The sequence below is a fragment of the Pteropus medius genome, unplaced genomic scaffold (genome assembly GCF_902729225.1).
Source record: "Pteropus medius unplaced genomic scaffold, Ma_sr-lr_union100, whole genome shotgun sequence".
NCBI lineage: Eukaryota > Metazoa > Chordata > Mammalia > Chiroptera > Pteropodidae > Pteropus > Pteropus medius.
Genome location: NW_024347790.1, coordinates 8,131,182 through 8,151,970, shown reverse-complemented (window position 1 = coordinate 8,151,970; position 20,789 = coordinate 8,131,182). Strand labels below are relative to the sequence as shown.

Genomic DNA, 20,789 nt, shown 5'->3' with positions numbered 1-20,789 from the left:
AGATTAGTCTAGTACTGTACATAGTTATTACAATATATTGACTATACTCCCTGTGCTATACTTCATATCCCCATGACTATTTCGGAACTTCCAATTGTGCTTATTCCCTTTACCTTTTCACCCAGCTCCCCAACCCCCATCCCATCTGGTAACCATCAATTTGTTTTCTGCATCTATAAATTTGTTTCTGTTTTGTTGTTGTTGTTGTTGTTGTTTATTTTATTCTTTAGATTTCCCATATAACTGAGATCATATGGCATTTATCTCTCTCTGTCTGACTTCTTTCACTTCGCATATCTTCCAGGTCCATCAATGTTGTCACAAAATAGTACATATTTAAAACTATTTATTGAACTATAATACAATACAGAAACATGCATTTAAAACTGTTCATTGAAACATAATATATGACAGAAAAATGCATATATTGTAGGTCCTTGGTTCAATGGATTTTCATAAATGGAATAAACTCATGTAACTAGCACCTAGATTAAGAAACCAAACACTATCAGCACCCCAAATCCCATCGAATATAACAGTTTTCATCTATTCAGTTATTTGTCTCAATTATGTCAGCAAATTGATGATACATAGAGTAGTAATATGCATTTTATATTAATAAATTTAAAATACATTTCATGTCCCTACATATATTATTGTATAGAGGTTTATATCAAAGTTTTATCATGAATTTCCTTCATCGTTATACTATGTATTTTAAAGACAGGTCACAAGCAATAAATAGAAGATTCATGACATCATGCCTGGTTAAAATTAAAGTCACTGATTACCCTGCACATTCTTAGAGGTTTTTCAGATAGTGCAGAAAGCCAACCACACAAGTCATGGAAACAGCTGAGGACTCTATGTGACACGCAGTGACGCAGGATGATTCAGGTCCATGGGTTATTATTAGAGTAAGCAAGTGTTAGATGTGTAAACAGACTATTAAATAATCCCCTTGGAAGTGGAAAGAGAAAAGGAAAAGTGAATCTGAGTCCCTGGCACTTTCTCTCTCCAAACTGTACTAGTCACAGTCCAAGTGGAGTGTCACCGCTATCCGCCTAGCTCTGGTTCCTGGACTCTTGTGTGTCCGCTGCTCAGGCAGAATTCCTATGGGCTGAGTGGAGCTTGCTGTGCTCATCCGTCCCTTTCAGTGAACTCAGGGTCACTGCTCTTCGACTATGATTATTACCTGCTTAGGCTTTTAAAAGGTGCCAGAAATGACACGGTATTTTATGATTTTGCTTGGGTGATGGTTATTTTACAATTGAAGGCCCAAGTATGAAAGATAAGCATCTGTCAGTAGTATAAATGGAATCAAAGCAGAAGCTAACACTACTTCCCAGTAAAAATAAAACCAATGACGTTAACAGTCACACATTTAGAAAAAGTAACTGTCCTCAATGTACCAAATGATTACACACGAATTTGATTTTTATTTGGCAGACCTCATCAACACTCAAAATATCCCAGTAAATTAGAGAAATTGCCTATCAAATGAAATTCAATAGCATAGCATATTGTATTGAATAAAATCAACATAAGTTTGAAGCATAACACTTAAGGAAGATAATCAACTTCCTGTGCGACAAGCATTTCTGCACATTTTTCTCATTTAATCCTTACAACGGTGCGATAAATTAGTTACAATTATTATTGCCATTTTATAATTGAGGACACTGAGTGTCAAAGGGGTTCAGCAACTCGCTTTCAAGCCCACACCTGGTAGGAGATGAGGAGACCAGAACTCAAGTCTGTTTGACTCCAAAGCTTGTTCTCCTAAGTATTATGACGACGTACTCTTTCAGCTCAATTATGCTACAGTCTCTGGCCCAAAATGTGAATGGTAATGTAAAAATAGGTCAAAGACAAAATTTTGGATTTATAAGCCACTTGTCCTAGCATTTTCATTGAGCACTTGTTATGTGCCAGGCAAAACACCAAACACTCTTTATGGACGTTCTTATATAATCCTGCAAAGGCCAGTTTCCACATGAGGCTGAGTGAGGGTGAGGAGCTTACCCAAGGTCAAGCAGGTAATGAGCGTGGCAGTGGGGGTTGAAGCAGGTCTATCTCTATCGGTCTGACTCCAGACTCTCCTGCTTCCAAACACGGATTTTTATGCAGACGAAGTAGATCAGACAAGCAGCACTCTGACTTCTTTGCGATTCTCTGCAGTCAAGCCTGCGACTGCCCGTTACTTGTTGGCCCGGGACGTGAGTCCAAATGGGGGCCCATATATCACATGACTAAATATTTACATACAAACTGAGCTAACACATTATTAAACAAATCATGCTCAATTTTTCTACCTGGATGAATATACAGTTATGACGATCTAGGAGGCCAGGTTTCAATGTCAGAGGCTCTGACTCCTTGGCATCCTAAGCCAGAGGGTGACAGCAAAAGTCCCACACCCACCCTCCTCTTCTCACACAGTGAAGTGTCCCGTGCTGTACTGCTAGTCCATCGGAGCTCTGTGCTATGCATCACTCGCCAGGGCCCTCGGTGCACACCTGACTGCACGATCTGCTCTTGGGAAATGAGACCCAAAGATAAAGCTGGGACAAGCCCTGTAAATCAACCCGGGGCCGTTTGGACAGAAAAATCTGGAGTCCCTAGTACTTTGGGCATGATCTAGAAGGAGGCGTGGGTGTTGTATGGGCACGTCCCTTTATCTACGGGCTGCAGGTGGAGGAGATCAGGGCGAGGACCCCATGGGTAAGACCCCTCCTGCAGGGGCTTACGGCAGGAGTTATGGCTTGTGGTTCTCAGAGCCACTTTCAAACAAGCATCCTTCAAACAGCCAATATTTCCTTTTTAAATGAATTCCAGGCCTTTCACCTCACCTGGATTTTAAAGCATTAAAGGTCGTCCAGTGCATAAGTCCCAGAAGTAATTCTTTAATCCTGTTTTCTTGTCTTCACAGCTTTCTACCGCGTCACCTTGCCCAAGCCCCACCAACCACACATGCCCCCCCCAAAAGAGAGAGAGAGAGAGACATTTCTCCCCCTCCCCCACACCCAGCTCCATTTTTCCGGCCTCACTTCTCCTTTCTTTCTTCCCTCCTTTCTTCCCTCCCTGACTCTTTTTCCCTTTCTCACTTCCTTCTTTATCCCAGCTCTTTATTACGTAAACTCATTTATCTTTGCTTAAGAAAAATTCTTCCCTCTTCGTGCTCGGGTTCCACGCGTTCTCAGATTTTGCATCACAGATGCTTTGAACAAAGAAAGAGAGGACGGCTTGGAGTGGGGAGTTAAAAGAAAATGAGGGGACAAAGAGCCGATTCCCTGGGCTGAGGGGTGGAGTGGAGCGCAGAGTCCTTAGGAAAGAAAGATCAGCTTCCTTGATTGGGACCTAAAAAGAAATCTGAAAATGAGGCGCCGGTAGGCTTAAAATAAATGAAATTTACTATGTGCTTTCTTTGGGGAAAATCCCTAATGTGCACACTGAAAATCTGATTTACGGCATTGAAATTCAGGAAGATCATTAAATAAATACGATGGCTTTCGGGTAATGCTTTTTTTTTTTTTTTTTTTACCAACTAATTTGATTTCTTGCCTACTGTGTGTTTTTGTAGGTTTGTTTTCTTTTTTAAAATAACATATGAAAAGTCATTGTTAAAAGCCAGATGTACTCTTGATTCTTCAGACTGTGCCACCTGGACAACCCGACGTACATATTACTGGCTATGCAACATTGGGGAGAGAGGAAGGGTGACTATAGTATGAAAAGATACTTTGAAAGAGACCGACCACATCCACGTCACTTTTATTACAGTATGTCGTTATAATTGTTCTATTTTATTATTGGTTATTGTTGTTAATCTCTTACTGTGCCTAATTTACAAATTAAACTTTATCATAGGTATTTATGTATAAGAAAAAACACAGTATATATAGGATTCAGTACTATTCGTTGTTTCAGGCATCCACTGGGGGGTCTTGGAACATATCCCCCAAATATAAGAAAGCACTACTGTACTAGTGGCTTAAACAATTTGCTTTATTCTCACTCACATAAGAGTTCCAGGTTTCAATGAAGGGAGGAAAGACTCAGCGACAGTCTTCACAAAGTCATTTAAGGACTTAGGCTGATGGTGGCTCTGACAATTGAATTCCAGGATCACTGGGGTATGGCCATCTTAGCCAAGCAGAAGAGAGAAGAACTTAGACAATTGTTGGATGAACGTCACTTCAGCCCCCATGCTACCAGTGAGAACTTAGCCACAGGGCCAGAGCTAACTGCAGGAATGGCTGCTGAATGCAAGTCTAAGCATAAAGGGAGGAGTTGGTTAGCATATGTCTCTACTCTCTGCCACGTCATTACGTAGCATTCTAGGTCATTCTTTCTAAGTGCTGCAGAGCGATGGTTTTTAAAGGGTTCTCCTGGGCCAGGAGCCCATCTAGAGATGCTGGTTCTTTCTTCCGATTTTACACCTGAGTGCTGTACTGCAGAGAACTTCATTTTAAAACAAGGATGAGTTCAACTTTTAGTAAACTATAGGATAACTGAAATTTAGTATTTATAAGTCAGTATAACGTGGTAGTTATCCTGGGTCAAAAAACTTGGTTATGAATCCTTACTCTGCCACTCACTAACCAGTTTACTCATCTATAAATTGGCTACAATAACACGTCCTTACGAAGTTGATACAAACCAAAGGAGAAAACGGTGCACAGAATGTGTAATAGGCTGCTTGGCACGTAGTAAACACTCAATAAATGATACCTTGGTTGACATTATTATCAAGGAAAATTAACATATTGTTAGAGTTCAGCAAAGAAAGTTCTCAGTTGTCCGCCACAAACTTTGCCTGCTGTGAAATGCATGGCAATGATGCAAAAGTTCCCATTTCAAACATTCAGTTGTAGATGATTAGAATTTCCACGATTTCCCAACAGATGGCTTGGTCGTCAGGCCTTGATCAACAAGGTTTGCAGTCATCGTGGTTTTTCAAAATATGAAATACTTCAGTGTAGTTTCAGAGTGATTGCTGCTGTTGTGGGTCTTTTGGGTAACTAGGGTAAGCAGTAAAGTAAATTTGCATCGGATATTTTGGGCCATAATTTTGCAATAACTAAACCTTAAGATGTGAATGCATCATGGTTCAAATATGAATTATCCTTACACTTCCTTCTAAGCTGTTTCTGCAGTTTTGAGTAACTTTTTCCACCAAAAGTGAGACTCGGTGGACTTTGAAGTCTTTCGTGACACTGAGGTAGACCATGGTCAAAAGAGTTTTAAAATATGGCAATACGATATTCAAGATGACTTGGAATCTTTGTTGTTTTTTTTGGAAAGCGATATTTTTGAAAACTATTAACAATTCTTAGAGCGCAGAATATAGGAACTGTGCAGTAATTGTCCTCTAAATTTGTACTAGTCATATCCTTTCTAATATTATATTTAATCCTGTGCTTTGTATCTAAAAGGAGGCAGAAAACTTGGAGAGAGTTTAAAGGAAAGCCATAAAAATGATTAAAGTTTTGGGAAACAAGACCCAAGAGGAAAGACTAAAGAGGCAGCACACAGCTTGAGCCCAAACTTAAGAAAAAGATTTCAGCTGAAGGACAGCTATTGTCTCTAATCTACCATACAGAAAGAATTTCAGTTCAATGTGAAATATTCTGACAATAGAGTATTTTACCTAAGAGGCCGTAGAAAACCCCTGTGCAAAGGATTATTACAAATAGGGTAGATTTTCAATTGCTTAACAGGAGACTTTGGGCCTACCTGATGATAAGAAATGTATACAATGTCCTTTTGATATTTCTTTTGGTCCCACGATCCTAGGGTCATTTCTGTTTCCATCAGGGAACAGATGGTGAGACCCCAACCTCAAAGTTGTGTTTAAGGTCGCAATCAGAACTTGATGGTCTAGATAAGTAATAAATCTTGTCATGATCCAGTAAATGTGACTCAGTAATGATAATGACAATATCGATGAAGGTAAGAATCCAATTCTGTTGATGTTTAGACCAATTCATTATTAGAAGATTTAATTCTTCTCAATGGTAGCCTTGCTTCCTCACTGATAACTCTAGAAATATGGGGGGAAATTATAGAGAATTATGTTTATTCTATAGGCTTTATTGTGAAGATTAATTACTCAAATGCACTTATGTGGTAATTTTAATAATCAAGAGAAAATGTTTAAGATCAGACTGTCATAAGCTAACATGTACCTTTGTCTATAGAGTTCTTTACTTGATATTTGTTTTGACCATGGGCACTCTCAAGAACTCTGTAGATTGACCCAGGTACAGACGATAAGCTGTACAAACATGCCCACAAGAGTCAGGAATTATGTAAACTGAGCATTCGCTTGGTATCAGGAAGGTTGAAAATGAAAGTTTGCAAAACATATCTCCTGTCCTCACAAAAACAAAACATACTAAAAAAACATATGCTATATTTGCTAGTAAACCATGCTATGTATTACATAGAATAATTTTTAAACCAACAGTTTAAAGTATTGATACACCAGAATTGGGGGGAAATCATAATATCGAGCAAAGAAAATTCAAGGTTTGATTTTAAATATTGTTTTGACAGCAACATAAGTTTTTTGTTTTTGTTTTTGTTTTTTTGCCAAACTTCATGAATCTAAATCTAATAATGAAAAAACAAGTAGAGAAATCCAGAACGTGGGACATTGTTTAAGCTTCTTGGGGGAAAGGTCATTAGTATAGAATACTTTTTTAAGGCAAGGAATTGTTCTACATTAAGAATTAAAGAAGAATAACCAAACACAATGTACAAATCTTGGTTGGAATCCAGATTAGGAAAACAAAAAACCCAGCTATAAGACTTTTCTGGGAACGATTGAGGAAATTCAAATATGAACTGTATATGAAATGGTATTACATAATTAATGTTCATTTTATTAAATATGATCATTATATTTTAATTGCTTATATAAAAGATATACTTATTCAATTCTCCCTCCCTTTTTTTCCCTCCATATGTATATATGTGTGTGTATGTATGACTAGCCACCTGAAATATTTTTTTGCTCAACATGGAACAAAGAATTTTAATTAATAAAACAAAGCAAAAACATTCCATATACATCTGTATCTCTTTGTGCATAGAGAGATATGTAAATGAAGCAAATGTGACAAAATATTAAAAAGTGGTGAATTTAGGTAAAGAATGTACATTTTCATTGTACTATTTCATCTTTTCTATAGTTTGTTATTTTTTAAAATGAAAACGAGGGGAGAGGCATGGAATTGCTTCAAAACAGTGCAGTTAACAAACTTAATAATTAAGAACTCATTATATCGTACTTGAAATAACAAGAGAAGTGAACTTTCTTGGGCGGTCATTATTTTCTTGTAGCCTTTCTTACTCTCAATTTAATAATTGCCATTCAAGAAGTATTTGCTTCAAATACAAAAACTTTTAAAGCGAAGCAACCAAGTGCTATAGAAATTAAATACAAAACAATAAGTATTAAGTCATTTCACAATATATGTACATCATCATTATGTAGTATATCTTAAACTTACATAGAGCTGTAGGTCAATTCTCCATAAAACTGGAAAAAATAAAAGTACTGTAGAAATTAAAATGTACAGCTACTGATATATCAGTCACAATTCTCTCTAACCCTGAGTTTTCAGAAGTGCCATCTTCTTTTGCCTTTGTAATCATATCTAATTGTGCAAAAAAGTGAATAAAAATTCACTTTTTTTGTATATAAAAATGCTTCGAGTTCCTGTTCTTTAAGATGTCAGACTATAGATCACAGGCTCTCATTTTCTTAAAACCTTGATAGTGCTCGAAGTCTATTTAAGCAGATTGTACATTGAGTTGATTCCGTTAATTCAAACTTACAATTTTAAAATATTTTTCTGTTCTGATTTTGTCAAGTGTAAATAATTGATGAAACTGTTCCAAATTCAATTCAATTTGCCAGGATTGGTCTGTCACTGTCCTCCCATGTTCATTTGTGATCTGACAGATTAGTTGTAATTTGTGTATTTGAGATTTAGATTAGGGAATCCTGCTGGAATGCTACAGACTTGCTTTGCTTTGTTGATTGAATTCTTTATTGCGTGTCTTGCAAAAAAAAAAAAAAAAAAAGAGTTCAGCTGGATCATAAAAGGTTACACCCAATAAATGCTGCAGAAACACAAGTTGGACAGAGCATTTTGTTTTCTGCTCAGCAGTTGCCTGAGTCACCGGATGACTTGTTGGGTCTTGAGAGCCTGCTTAAATAGAAGAGGCTTGAAGCATGACTCAGAGTAACTGTGGTGTGCTTATTTCACAGTGGGTTCAATAAATGGTCTGCTGATTTTTTTCCTTGTAATATTTCATTTTACAAGATTTCTTCTGAAGCATTTATCATTGAAACTATTCAAATTTTTTTGTGTGTGCTATCATAAGTATTAAACAATTTGGAGAGTTGGAGGCCGTTAAAATATTTCAGGGAGTGTTCAACTCATTCTTGTAAAGAGAGGCAAAACATTCTACAATGGCACGGGAGTGTCCCTCCCTGTTTCGTGGAGCACAAGTTCAAAGTTCTCTGATTAAAGAGCAAAGAAAAACCCAGCAGTCAAGATGTACTTTTTTTTTTCTGGGTAAAATCAAGTTTGTGCCATGGATACACTTGTAGTTAATTACTTGTTACATAATATGGTGTAGATCAGATCTGAGGAATAACAATTTTGCACAGAAATGTGTTCAGAAAGTCCCTCTCTTGCCACATAGGGTATAGCATTAAACGGTTGCAGGGAATTTGATCTTTACTAGAACATCATTGTCCGCATGAGTCATCTTGACAATAGTCAATTCAGAACAACTCAGAAGGTGTCACAGTTAGCTTACTTTCCCAGATGGACTGTACATCCCCTCATCATGTTTTATTCAATATTGTCTTTGTCAGAGGATCCGCGTACACCACCCTGTATATAGAAATGCCTCAATAAATGTTTATCGACCGTTAATCGGCTCGGAGGAGAAGGAACGAGGGAGTAAAGGACAGTTAAATTCCAAGTAAAATGTGTTTTCTGGATAGCCGAGACAAAGATGGGGCAACATAAAATCATTCCAGTACCCTTTGGAGCACCTTTCATTTCATTCAGATTTTTTATGAAAAGCGAAATGTCCCTTCTTTCTCTTGCTCTCTTCATTTTTTTTCTAACTTTTATTAGAAAATAAATTAGAGAATAACTAACTAAAAAATTTTTTAGTTAGAGTTGACATTCAATATTATTTTATGTTAGTTTCAGGTGTACCACATAGTGGTTACACTCCCTTCACTTTTGAGCTTTGTACTCTGTGGAAGTAGTTGGCTACCGAATGTCTGAGGCTATAAGAAATGCTCAGAAGTGACTCAATTTATAATCCACGGTGAGGCTTCTGGAAGACATATTTTTTTATCTATGTTCTTAAAAATGAGTCTTTTTCTACTTAATCATACTTCTAAACTATGTTTTGAAAAACTCTGAACTGGATTTCTAAGACAACAACCCGCTAAAGGCATTGCCACCAACTCGAGCCCTCTGGTCCTCGGGGGCTGTTTCGAGTGTCGGCCCTGGCCCCTCAGCCTGGCTTCCTGTGGAGATCAGAGATGCTTCCCCACAGAAGACCTAAAGGAGCTTCATTCCCCTCTTTCCATCTGCTCCTCTACTCCCATGTGGTTTTGCAAGAGACCTTCTTCTGAGTCCCCAAGGAGTTTTCCAATACTACCATTAACAGCCTCCGACAATCCACTGAAAACTTCTCAAGGAACCAGCACATTTTAACATTTTATTTTATTTTTTAATAATACCTGCCACTTGGACTAACTTCCAACATTTCTACAATCTCAGGCCAACAATCACGGGCCAGCATTTCACACATGAAAGTAATTCATCAAGTTCCCAGAGCACCCCCAGATAATCATTAGAACAGGACTACTTCTTCCTTCTATGAAGACCATTCAATCCACATAAAAGGAATTCCATTTTCCAGAGTTCCTGGTTAAGATGGAGGAGTAGGCACCGGAAGTCTGTCAAGGTAAGACTCACAGAGGTATCTAGCATTTTTGTCACTCTATGCTAACATTTTAGCATTCTTAAAATGGATTTCATTTAAAAAAAAGAATTCCACTTTTAAAAATGCCTCGTTTCCAAGCACTGGAGTATAGTGCATGCTCTGGCACCCTGCTGACACCCTACCCGCCATGTCAGTATTGAGGGACTCATTCCACCAGCTGTTGGGCATGGTGGTGCTGACAAGTTCCATCTGAGTCCCTTCCTGGAAGGGGGAGAGAGAGACCTAGCCCAAAGGCCGTCCTCCTCCCCATTCCAATCCTGGACTACTCTGAAGGATCATTCTAGACAAAGTTTGAGATGCTTGCCCAGATCACAGCAACTCCTGCTTTCTGGCAACTGCCAGCACAGCTCTCCAAGGATGTGTTCCTGAAGCCATGTTTACCATGAACTTGGCCCTGGCCAGATCATTCTTTGGTCATTCCTGTTTCTTGAATACCATTGCCTTCTACCTGTGTTGAAAGCAAGTTCTGGTTCAGGAAAGGGTGGTCTACCAATGTTGTCAGCCCTCCTGCTTACTCTGTCTTAGCCATAACGTGCTTTGAGCCTCACTACCTCCCATACGTCATGGGTTTGCTGAAATTCTGTGCTTATGGGACACCACAAGCACCACGTGTGAACTGGAAGGGCGGACAAAAATCCGTAGTGGACGTGCATGTTGTGCGTATCTCCTCTGCTACACATGCACAAGTGTCATCGTCCCATTAAATCTCACTTACAAAACACAAGTTAAAAGCTACAATGATGAAGACTGTGGAGCATTAAACCAAGCATGTGACCCTCCTAAGCGTGGGACTCTGAGCAGATCTCACGTCCGTGAAGCCTCCCAGTGTGGGAAATAGGAAGAGAAGTGTGATATTTTCCAGACTCTAGTTCCAAGTCCTCACGCCACAGAGGGGAACACACATTCCTCCCCATCAGTTCAATGGGTCGCCTGTTCCATGAGACAGATTCAAGGTAGAATGAGCTGGTTTTGTTGCTTTCACTCAAGAGTCTTAATGTTATATTATATTATATTATACTGTGAATATAATAATGTTCACACATAGTGGCTTTCATTTTTCCAAATAAAGAGTCCGAATTGTGTTAGCCTGTGTTTAAATGAGCGGCCCTTGTGATATCTCGAATGCTTTTCATTGGTCCCTTGCTCTAACTTCTCTAGAGTCACTTTGTTTTTCTCCAGGTGCTATGAAGGTAGGAGCACGCTAGATGCTAGACCAGGTGCATCTGGATCAAATGCCAGGAAGAAGGAGACGTGATCTGTGCTATTTCATTTACTTGCCTTGTAGATGGAAGCTGCACAATTTCTCATCTCTCTTTCACGAGTTATAAAAGCTAAGAGCTCAGGCTCTGGTACCATGTTGTCTGGATTTGAATCTCATTTCCACCATTTGCTTATATAACTGCATGCCTCAGTTTTCTCATCTGTAAATGAGAATGCTATTAGTGCTACATAGGGCCGGTGTGAGAATGAAGAGTCCCTACATACACAGCACTTAGAATCTTGTCTGATAATATTATATGTGTTTGCTATTTTTATTCCCCCCCAAAATATAAGGATCTTTATTCTTTTTATAGTTTAAAAAAGCAAATACTAAGTATATTTTTAACTGAAAATTTGCCTATATATATATATATATATATATATATATATATATATATATATATATATATATCACGCATAATCCTAGAGATAAATGTCACTGACCCTACTAGTCTTTTCTTCTCCTATGCATTCATATGTTCCTTTGCTTTTTCCAAAATTTGGATTAAATATACATATTATTTTGTAGCCTCATGTAGTTTAACTACATGCTATGAAAGGTTTTTCACTGTTACAAAATCATTTTCATACCTATGTATTATTTCATGGAATAGATGTACAATGATTTATTAAAGCAATTCAATTTTTAAAACCATTGAGATTCTGGTTTTCCAATCTTATAGATCATATAGATGTTAATGTCAAATTGTGTATTTCTGTAGACTATATTTTTCATATATTTTTCTATATATTCTACAAAACTTAGAGAATATATTTTTCATATCCATGATAATATTTAATCCTCCTCTCAGGCTGTATCTGATAGCTCAAAATTTGTCATTTTATAGATTTACGTTGGATTACTTTTCTCTAATTGTATTACTTATCATTTGCCCTAGGAAAGCTGTTGTATTACTTTTCCGCCCACGAATGTGGCCTTGAAATATTTTCCCTTCATTGATTTGTTAATTCTCTGTTTAGTGAGTTTACTATATGCACAAACTACAGAGCTCATGGTAGACAAGTTCCTCTTCAAGTTTTTCAACTTCTGGGAAGCCCAAACTAGTTCTGTTCCCTGGGTCAGAGAGAAACTGATAAAACAAACTCACACACACACAAAAAAAACTGTGAGTGATTCAATATTAGGGAGGACGTATCAGAAAGCATGACTTCATACAAACAATGAATCACCGATGGAGTTCGGGCCATCAGCCAGAAGAGGAGATATCTCCAAGTTTTACATAAGTCATTAATTCGATAAGCATTTATTGATTACCTTCTATGGCTAGACACTGTAATAACTGTTGGAGATACCCAGAATCCTTTGCATTCAAGGAACTTGTGATTTAGTAAAGGAGAGAGCAAACAATAAAATAATCATGATACATTACACCAGAAGAAGAGCAGGTGTTAAGACCTGTTCAAGACATGGGATGTCAGAAGAGAAGCACAAGAATAGAAATTGTGTTTGCCCAACATCCTCAACACCTCTTTCTTTTTGTGTGACAGCCATAAGGTTAGAGGGCTGATCCCAGCTCTAGGGCTGGGCCCTGCGGAATCTAAGCCACTCAGGGACCTACAAGCCTCTGGATACAGGCCACCTCCCATGACACTGCTCTTCATTCCTGTGTTGCCGTTCAGGCCGCCAACAGATGAGAGGAGGCGTTCTGAGAACTTTTGGGAAAGAAGTGTTTATATTCTGTTCGTTTTTAATTGAGATGTAACTCACCCATCACAATATGAATTGTACACCTTGTAAAGTGTACAATTCAGGTTTTAGCATGTTCGTGAAGTTGTGCAACTATCACCACCACCTAATTCCAGAATATTTTCATCACCTCCAAAAGAAAACTTGTACTTTCTTCTCTCCCTGCAGCCCCTGGCAACCATTAATCTATTTTTTGTCTCTTTTCCCTATTCTGGATATTTCACGTTAATGGAATCATACAACATGTGGCTTTTTGTGTCCGACTTCTTTGTTTAGCCTAATGCATTCGGGGTCGATTCATGTGATCAGTAGTTCATTTCTTTTTACGGTGGAATAATATTCCATGGTGTGGATATACTACATTTTGTTTATCCATTTATCAGTTGATGAATTTGGGGGTTGTTTTTACTTTTTGGCTGTTATAAATAATGGTGCTATGAGCATTTGTGCACAATTTTATGTGTGTATATGTGTTTTCCAGTCTCTTGGGTAAATATCTAGGAGTGGATTGCTGAGTCGTACGGTAAATCTATATTAAACTATTTGAGAAACTGCCAATCTGGTTTTCCAAAGTGACTATACCATTTTACATCCCCATCAGCAGTGTAAAGGGCTTCTAATTTCTCCATTTGTTATCACTTATCTTTTTTAACAAAACTATCATAGTGCGTGCGAAGTGATAGCTCGTAGTGGTTTTAATTTTTATTTCCCTAGTGACCCATGGTGCTGAGCATCTCTTTAAGTGCCTATCGGCCATTCGTATATCTTCTTTGGATAAATATCTGTTCAAGTCTTTTTCCCACTTTTAAGTCGGGCTATTTGTCTTTAAATTGTTGAGTTGTAAGAGCTCTTTATATATTCTGGCTATGAGACCTTAATCAGGTATATGATTTGCAAATATCCCCCCCATCTGTGGGTTGTCTGTTTGTGCTCTTTCTGAGAGGACTCCTGCACGTGACACCCTCTCCCACTCAGTTACAGCATGTTGCTGTAACTGAGGCCGAAATGGCTACAGCCATCTTGTCGCTGCCCCTTGTTGGAGCCATGCGTAAGGATAAGCCAAGAGAACTGCAGAGACACAGTGTCAGAGCAAGTGGATGGAGCTGAGCCTTGGGAGACCGTTTTAACTTATCTCTCAGCTCCTAAGTTCCTGAACTAATACATTTACTTATTGCTGAATTGTCACATTCAATAACTGGCTGGTGAAAGTTTCCTAAATCATACAGCTACCAAATCCAGCCTCTGGGAGAGGAAGTTTTCATTGTTTCCTCCTCTTCCAGTCCAACCACATCTGGGAGTTTGTAGAAATATTACGAGAGTTGTGAGTAGTAGCACCTCAATGACCGGAAAACAAATGGAAACATCTTCTCAGTGGCAGTGGTTTTAGATTTCACTGTTGCCTTGCTAATTAAAAGTTAGTTTCCAGTTTTCTGAGATATAATCTATATTTTAATGGTCTTTGGGCAGATCAATAGATAAAAGACTGAATGGGTAAATTAGCTCCCCAGTCAAAAAATCATTCTGCCTAAATGGGTTTCTTCATAATGCACAGCGTCCCAGCCAATCTTTACTTCCTCTCCTGTGGCACAAAGGAAACGTTCAGCTATTTTGTTTTCAGAGAACTCAAGATGTATCAGTTAACCAGCCAGTTCAGAATGCGGCTTTGCCGGTTTGTGTACTGCTACTGGATGAATTACAAAAGAGAGAAAGAAAGAAAGAAAGAGAACACCAAAAAAAAAAGGCAAGGCGTGGAGAGAAGTGATCATAGCAAAAAGATCCAAAGCACCAATGGGTGCATTTTATTTTTATTTAGAAACGCTAGTGGTAGGAGAGGCCACTAAACTTCTACTTCTACTTGACCTTTTTTTTTTTTTTTCCCTTAAAAGAGAATTCCTTTGCTTTAGGAATCAAAACACCGAATCCGTCTCACCACAACTTTGTTCTGTGGATCTCTCGCAGTACATTTTCTCACAAAGATTTGGTAACGAAAGCTCTGAGTAGGTATCGCGTTCCCAAGACTTGCCTCCTGGACAATATTGAGTCAGGTGGTCTAAGTGCTCAACCTCCCCGCTGGGCGTCAGTGGAACCTTTGTGGGAAATGCACGGAGCCTTCCAGGCCTGCTCAGTGGGCCCCAAAGCCAGACACTAAAAAAAAAGCAATTCTCTTGCAAAGTCACAGGAAAGCCACCTGGGAATGCATAGAATATTACATTGTATTTTTATTTTTTTAATGAATCAGAGGTGCATTTAAACAGTGACGTTGTGTACTTTGGTTAGTGCCTCTCCCTACCAGGAGCCTGCCCAGGACCAGGCAGCTGAGAGCACCCCAGCAAACGGGCCCAAGATAGAGCAGGGGTGCTTCCTGGCTAAATCGCCTCAGTGATGCAAAAGTTTAGAACGACCATTACTACGCTGTGTAGCCTAGGGTATTCTGTTTTCTTATCCAGGCGTTGGCTTGTAAAAAGTTTAAATAAATGCGTGCTTTGAATTTTATCAGCTCATATCCTTAATTGAATCATTTATTAAGGGGAAAACATTTTTCAAAACATTTCTCTTCTGTTTGACATAATCCTTGGGTGTCGGAAGCTGGTTTTCTAGAGAAGCCTTCCCTGACCATGCTAGCAGAAATAACAACAGCAAGTCACCTTCATTCTTCATTTCCCTCTCCAGCTTTATTCTTAGTCATAACACTTACCACCTGACATATTATATATTTATTTGTTGAGTCTTTATGTCATGTGAAAGCATACACATGTGCACACACAATGATATAAGCTACATAAAATATGGGAAATATTTCATCGGTACCTTATTCCAAATGCCTAGAAAAACAGATGGATGATAAATTTTTTACAGGATAAATAATTCAATGAATCTGCTCTTTGTTCACTGATTCATCTATTTAAAACAGCATACATCATGGGCTCGGGACGCAGACTGGTTGAATCCCAGTTCTTCCATTTACAAGGTGTGTGAACGTGGGCCATCACACAACCTCTTTGTGCCTTGGTTTTGTAATTAGCATGACAGGAATAATAACAATACATATCTCACAAAGCTGTTATGAGTGTTAAATGAGATGTCATACACAAATCACTGAGAACGAGGTCTGGAAAGCACATAAACGTAATGCTTATGAGATCCCCGGTGCTCGATAAACATTAACAATCATAACTCATTTATTCAGCAAATATTTATGGAAAGTTTACTACAGGCCAAGTACTGTGCTATAAACTGAAAATACAAAGGCGAAAAAATCAAAATCAAAAAATGGACCCTGCCCTTATGGAGCTTGTAATAGAGTGGGGAGAGAAAGTTATTAATCCAAGTAACCACCTGTTCTTGCGATTGGCGTGAATTAAAACTGTCTTAAATGTTCAAGAGAAGTGATAGGGCAAGAATATATTTTTAAGAGCTTCTGATCCGGTCGAAAGTGGAAGAGGAAGACTTCAGGAGAGGTTAAGGAAGTGCGACGGAGCGAAAATGGACGTAAACGTCGAATTTCAAGTTGTTTCATGTTCACGCTGCTCTGTAACTCCCCTCTCTTTCTTCAAGGAGTTCACAAGAATGAGTGGATAACCTTGAGCGAATAATGGTTTTGCACTGATGGAGAAGGGTCTGGTCTCTGCTTAAGGAGAAGCTGTGCCGAGAACGAACTTCAGCCATGGGCACATGGTCGAATGGAAAGGTGACGGGATGATAAAGTGTCCTCCCCCAACATCCATGCTGGGAACAAAAAATACATATGTCAGGATGTATAATTAAGCCATTTTATCTGGACTTAAAGGGAGAGTCAGAGTGCTGAGGGCTACAGGCCTTTTGAATATCTGGCTTCCTTACAATAACAATGTTCAGAGAGGATTTAGAAGGAAGAATAAGTTCATTCATAATCCCACCTCCATAAACCATAATCGTTTTTCCTTTTTTTTTTTTTTATTTTCTGTTTTCCCTTTTATTCTTGTGCTATTATAACTGCAGGCATATATGTTTGAACTCATAGGGCACACATAATTTTATATCTTGCTTTTATGTGGTGGTATACAGTCTTCGTAATTATGCATATTAATCATTACCCTCTGTTTATAAGGAGAGAAACTGAGCCTTAGAACCTGGCTGATTGCTGTTCTCAACAAATTATAGTCATGCGTCCACATAACAAAGTTTCAGTCAAGGATGGGCCACACATGAGACAGTGGTCCCATGAGACGATGATGGAGCTGAATTTCCTATAAAAACTAGACGGATATATGGTTCAGAAAGAATTTTTTTTTCCTCTGACAGGACCAATAGAGAGGCAGTAGATTTCTCTTCACTCACAGCACGGTTTGAGTACACGGTTTACTTCCCAAATCAGTCAGCCGCTGACCCAGGTCAGTACTAAGGACCCCTCCCAGCTGGATGATGTTCAGAGTACATTCTATAAATTCTTTGTTGACCTAAGGTCCACGGGAGCTACCTGAACAAGTACCAAGTGTCACTGACGCTTCAGTAGAAACTCTCTGTGATGGCATAGAGCCAGCCTGTCCATGTGCTTTGGAAATGTCTTTAGGCTGTAATGATGTAAAGCATAGATAAGTTTTATTTCTTCCATCAATTTGATGCCAGAGAGAGAGCCCTTTGTGCCAGATAGGGTCATTGGAACTGATATCAATTTTCCAAAGTCAAAATATTGAGTCCTCAGTTCTACAGCTTCTCCATGCTAGACACTCTCTTTTACATACATCACAAAGTTCCTCAATCTGACCATGCTCCAATATGCGATAGCCAAAACCACATTAGAATGACCATCTTTTATGTTTCTTTCTCTATCCATCTTCATTTCTCATTTCCACTGATCCTCAGGCCACCTTTCACTCCCTCCTATGATCACTGCCATGGTGATCTACTCCTTACCCAGCTAGTTTCTTCTTGATATTTCCAGTCGACCTAGCCCACATCCCTGTTCACGGGCCAGTATTGACAGCTTCGATGTTTTGTTTTGTTTTTTTTTCTGACCCTGTCAGAAGGAAGCAGGGCAGGGCTTGTGGGCAGTGTGTATAAAGTCTCCAGCATTGTGTGGCAATGTCCCAGGCCTGCCTTCACCCACCAGTCACTCACTGACTCACCCAGAGCTAGGACTTCCAGTTCTGCAAGCTCCAGATCTAATGAGTTCCCTATACAGGTGTAACATTTTCTTTGTCTTTTATGCTATATTTTTACTGTCCCTTTTCTATGCTTAGATACATTTAGATACACAAATACTTATCACTGTGTTACAATTGCCTGTAGTGTTCGGTACGGTAACGTACTATACGGACTTGTAGCCTAGGAACAATAGGCTGTACCATATGCCCTAGGTGTATAGTGCACCTTGTGATGTTCGCAGGACGACGAAATCACCTAATGACGCATGTCTCACAACGTATCCCTTAATAACGAGGCATGACTGCAAAGGCTAACGGCCCTTCGCTAGAAAGGCAAGTCCTTGGAGTGCAGAATTCGGTAGTTGTACTCTATCCTCTCAACTAACCCAACACTGCAGTCACGTGATTCCATACATACATTTTAGAGATGGGGTTAGGGAGTCGACAGGAAAAATACACACCTGTGTGCCTCCTCTACTCTCAACACTCTACTACACCACCACTTCACTTCTGACACCAGATGTGTTGGATCTCCACACATCAAGTCGTTCTGCAACACCAGCTGGGGGGCTCGCAATTTAACTCAATTCTGACACCATCTACCTGGATTTAGCATCAGAGCCCAAGAGGGTAAGGATTCAGTCCCACAGGGCTGGTCTCCCTTCAGACGCCAATCACAAAAACAAGTTGTCACTTGTGCTTCTGACCAACAGGCTGTAAATTGGAGATTCTCATGACCCTCAATTATTTTCTTAAAGTGGTTGACAGAACTGCAGAAAACAGATTGGTGATTTAATATAAAAGGATATAACAGCCAACTAGACGAGATACATAGGGTAAGCAAAGAATGAGGAAGGGAGGTGGAGCTTCCATGCCCTCTCCGGATGCATCCTCCTCCCAGCACCAAAAGAAGCTCTACAAACCTTTCTTTTCTGGGTATTTATGAAGGCTTCGTCACATAGGCAGGATGGATTCAATCACTGGCCTTGGTGATTGATTCGATCTCCTGTCTCTCTCACCTCTTTGGAAGTTGGGGGTGGGGCTGAAAGTTCCAACCCTCTAATCCTTGGCAACCAGCCCCCATCATGGGGCTTTCCAAAGTCACCTCAGTAACAAAGTCTGGTGTGATTTAAAGGCACACGTTGTGAGTAACGAAAGCCACCTTCATTATTCTTATCACTTAGGTAATTCCAAGAGTTTTAGGAACTTCATGCCGAAAAAGAGGTGAAGACCAAAATATACATTTCTTATTATAAACGACAATATCACGGAGTGTCAGAGAGGCAGTCTGTGGCCAAGGAAGAGAGAAGGAGTCATAAGCCAAGCCCAGGATCTTAGACACCTTGGTCTCATTAGTTTATTCACTGAGCTAAGCAGTCGGAGAACATAAAACAAAAAAAAACTGCAAACTGTTTCAAGATTTGGAAGCTGAAGAATTATTCAAAGCAATCAAAATATAGTAATAAATAAGGTAGTGTGACATCAAGATAGGGAGGAGTACAATTAAAATTCATTAAGACACAATAAGAAACTCTAGTCTAGGCTTGTTGCAGGTAAAAGGGATTTTGCCAATGAATTATTCAAGGAGAAATGAGCTGAATAAGGGAACTCGCTCTTGGCTTGCCAATAGTACAGACCTAGTTCAAACTTTCTCCCCAGGTAATAGTTAACAAAAAGTAACAAAGAAGTATGTTTGTTTGGTACTTGAGTACTTGCACACAGCTTTGCCTTAGTCTTTCTCTTACAGTCTTAATCTTTCACAGTCACCAAGAAAAAGAACACTAAGAATGTAACCTTCCATTTTATTTATTTATTTGTTTGTTTGTTTGTATGTTTTTATTAAATTTTTTTAGGTGAGGTGACCCTTGCTCGACCTCACAGATTGCAAGGACCTTGTCAGCTTACAATCCCTTATTTTTTATTTATTTTTTGCGCCTACAGCACCTGGTCTTCCTAGGTGGTCTCCCATCCAAGTACTAACCAGGCCCCACCCTGCTTAGCTTCCGAGATCAGACGGGATCGGGTTTGTTCAGGGTAGTCGTAAACTGTAATCTTCCATTTTAAATTAATAACAGGTTCAAGAAAGGTGTGGAACCCATGGGAATCATTTTTTTTCTACTATTCTAAGAAACGATTTTAAGCTGTATTAATTAAACGATTTGGAGCATCATTTATGTGTCCAGCGCAGTGCCGGCTCCACTCATACACAGACAAATAAGGACTTTTCCTCGAGATGATTATAACCGGGAGGGACAGAGAGGCACAGGCGCAACTGAGGACAACGCGACCCGGCGTGCCACAGCCAGGGGGAGGCACTCTTCCAGAAATACAGCAGAGGCTCCGCGCGTGCTATTTCTACAACTGCCCTCCTTTTCTTCTCCACCTGTCCTGACTACACTCAAGCTTCCCGCCATGGCTCTACATCAGCTTTTGCATAAAATGTTCACTGACCCTTCCCCCATCAGTTGTCTCCCCTTTTCTTTCTTAGATTTTAGCTTCTTCACGTTTCCTACCTCCTTCGAAGTTTTCACTACACAAAATAGCACTTGATGATAGACCATTTGGTAAGAACCTGTGTCTTCTTGATGGTTGCGTGTTTCCAGAAAAAAACAAATCTTTCCTCTGCATTCTATCTTGTGCCTCAT

At 39.3% G+C, this 20,789-nt stretch overlaps 1 pseudogene; it reads right to left on the bottom strand.

Annotated features, from left to right (window-relative positions):
* Nucleotides 1–20,076: 20,076 nt before the first annotated feature.
* LOC120614789 (uncharacterized) lies at nucleotides 20,077–20,197 on the bottom strand (annotated as a pseudogene).
* Nucleotides 20,198–20,789: the final 592 nt, after the last annotated feature.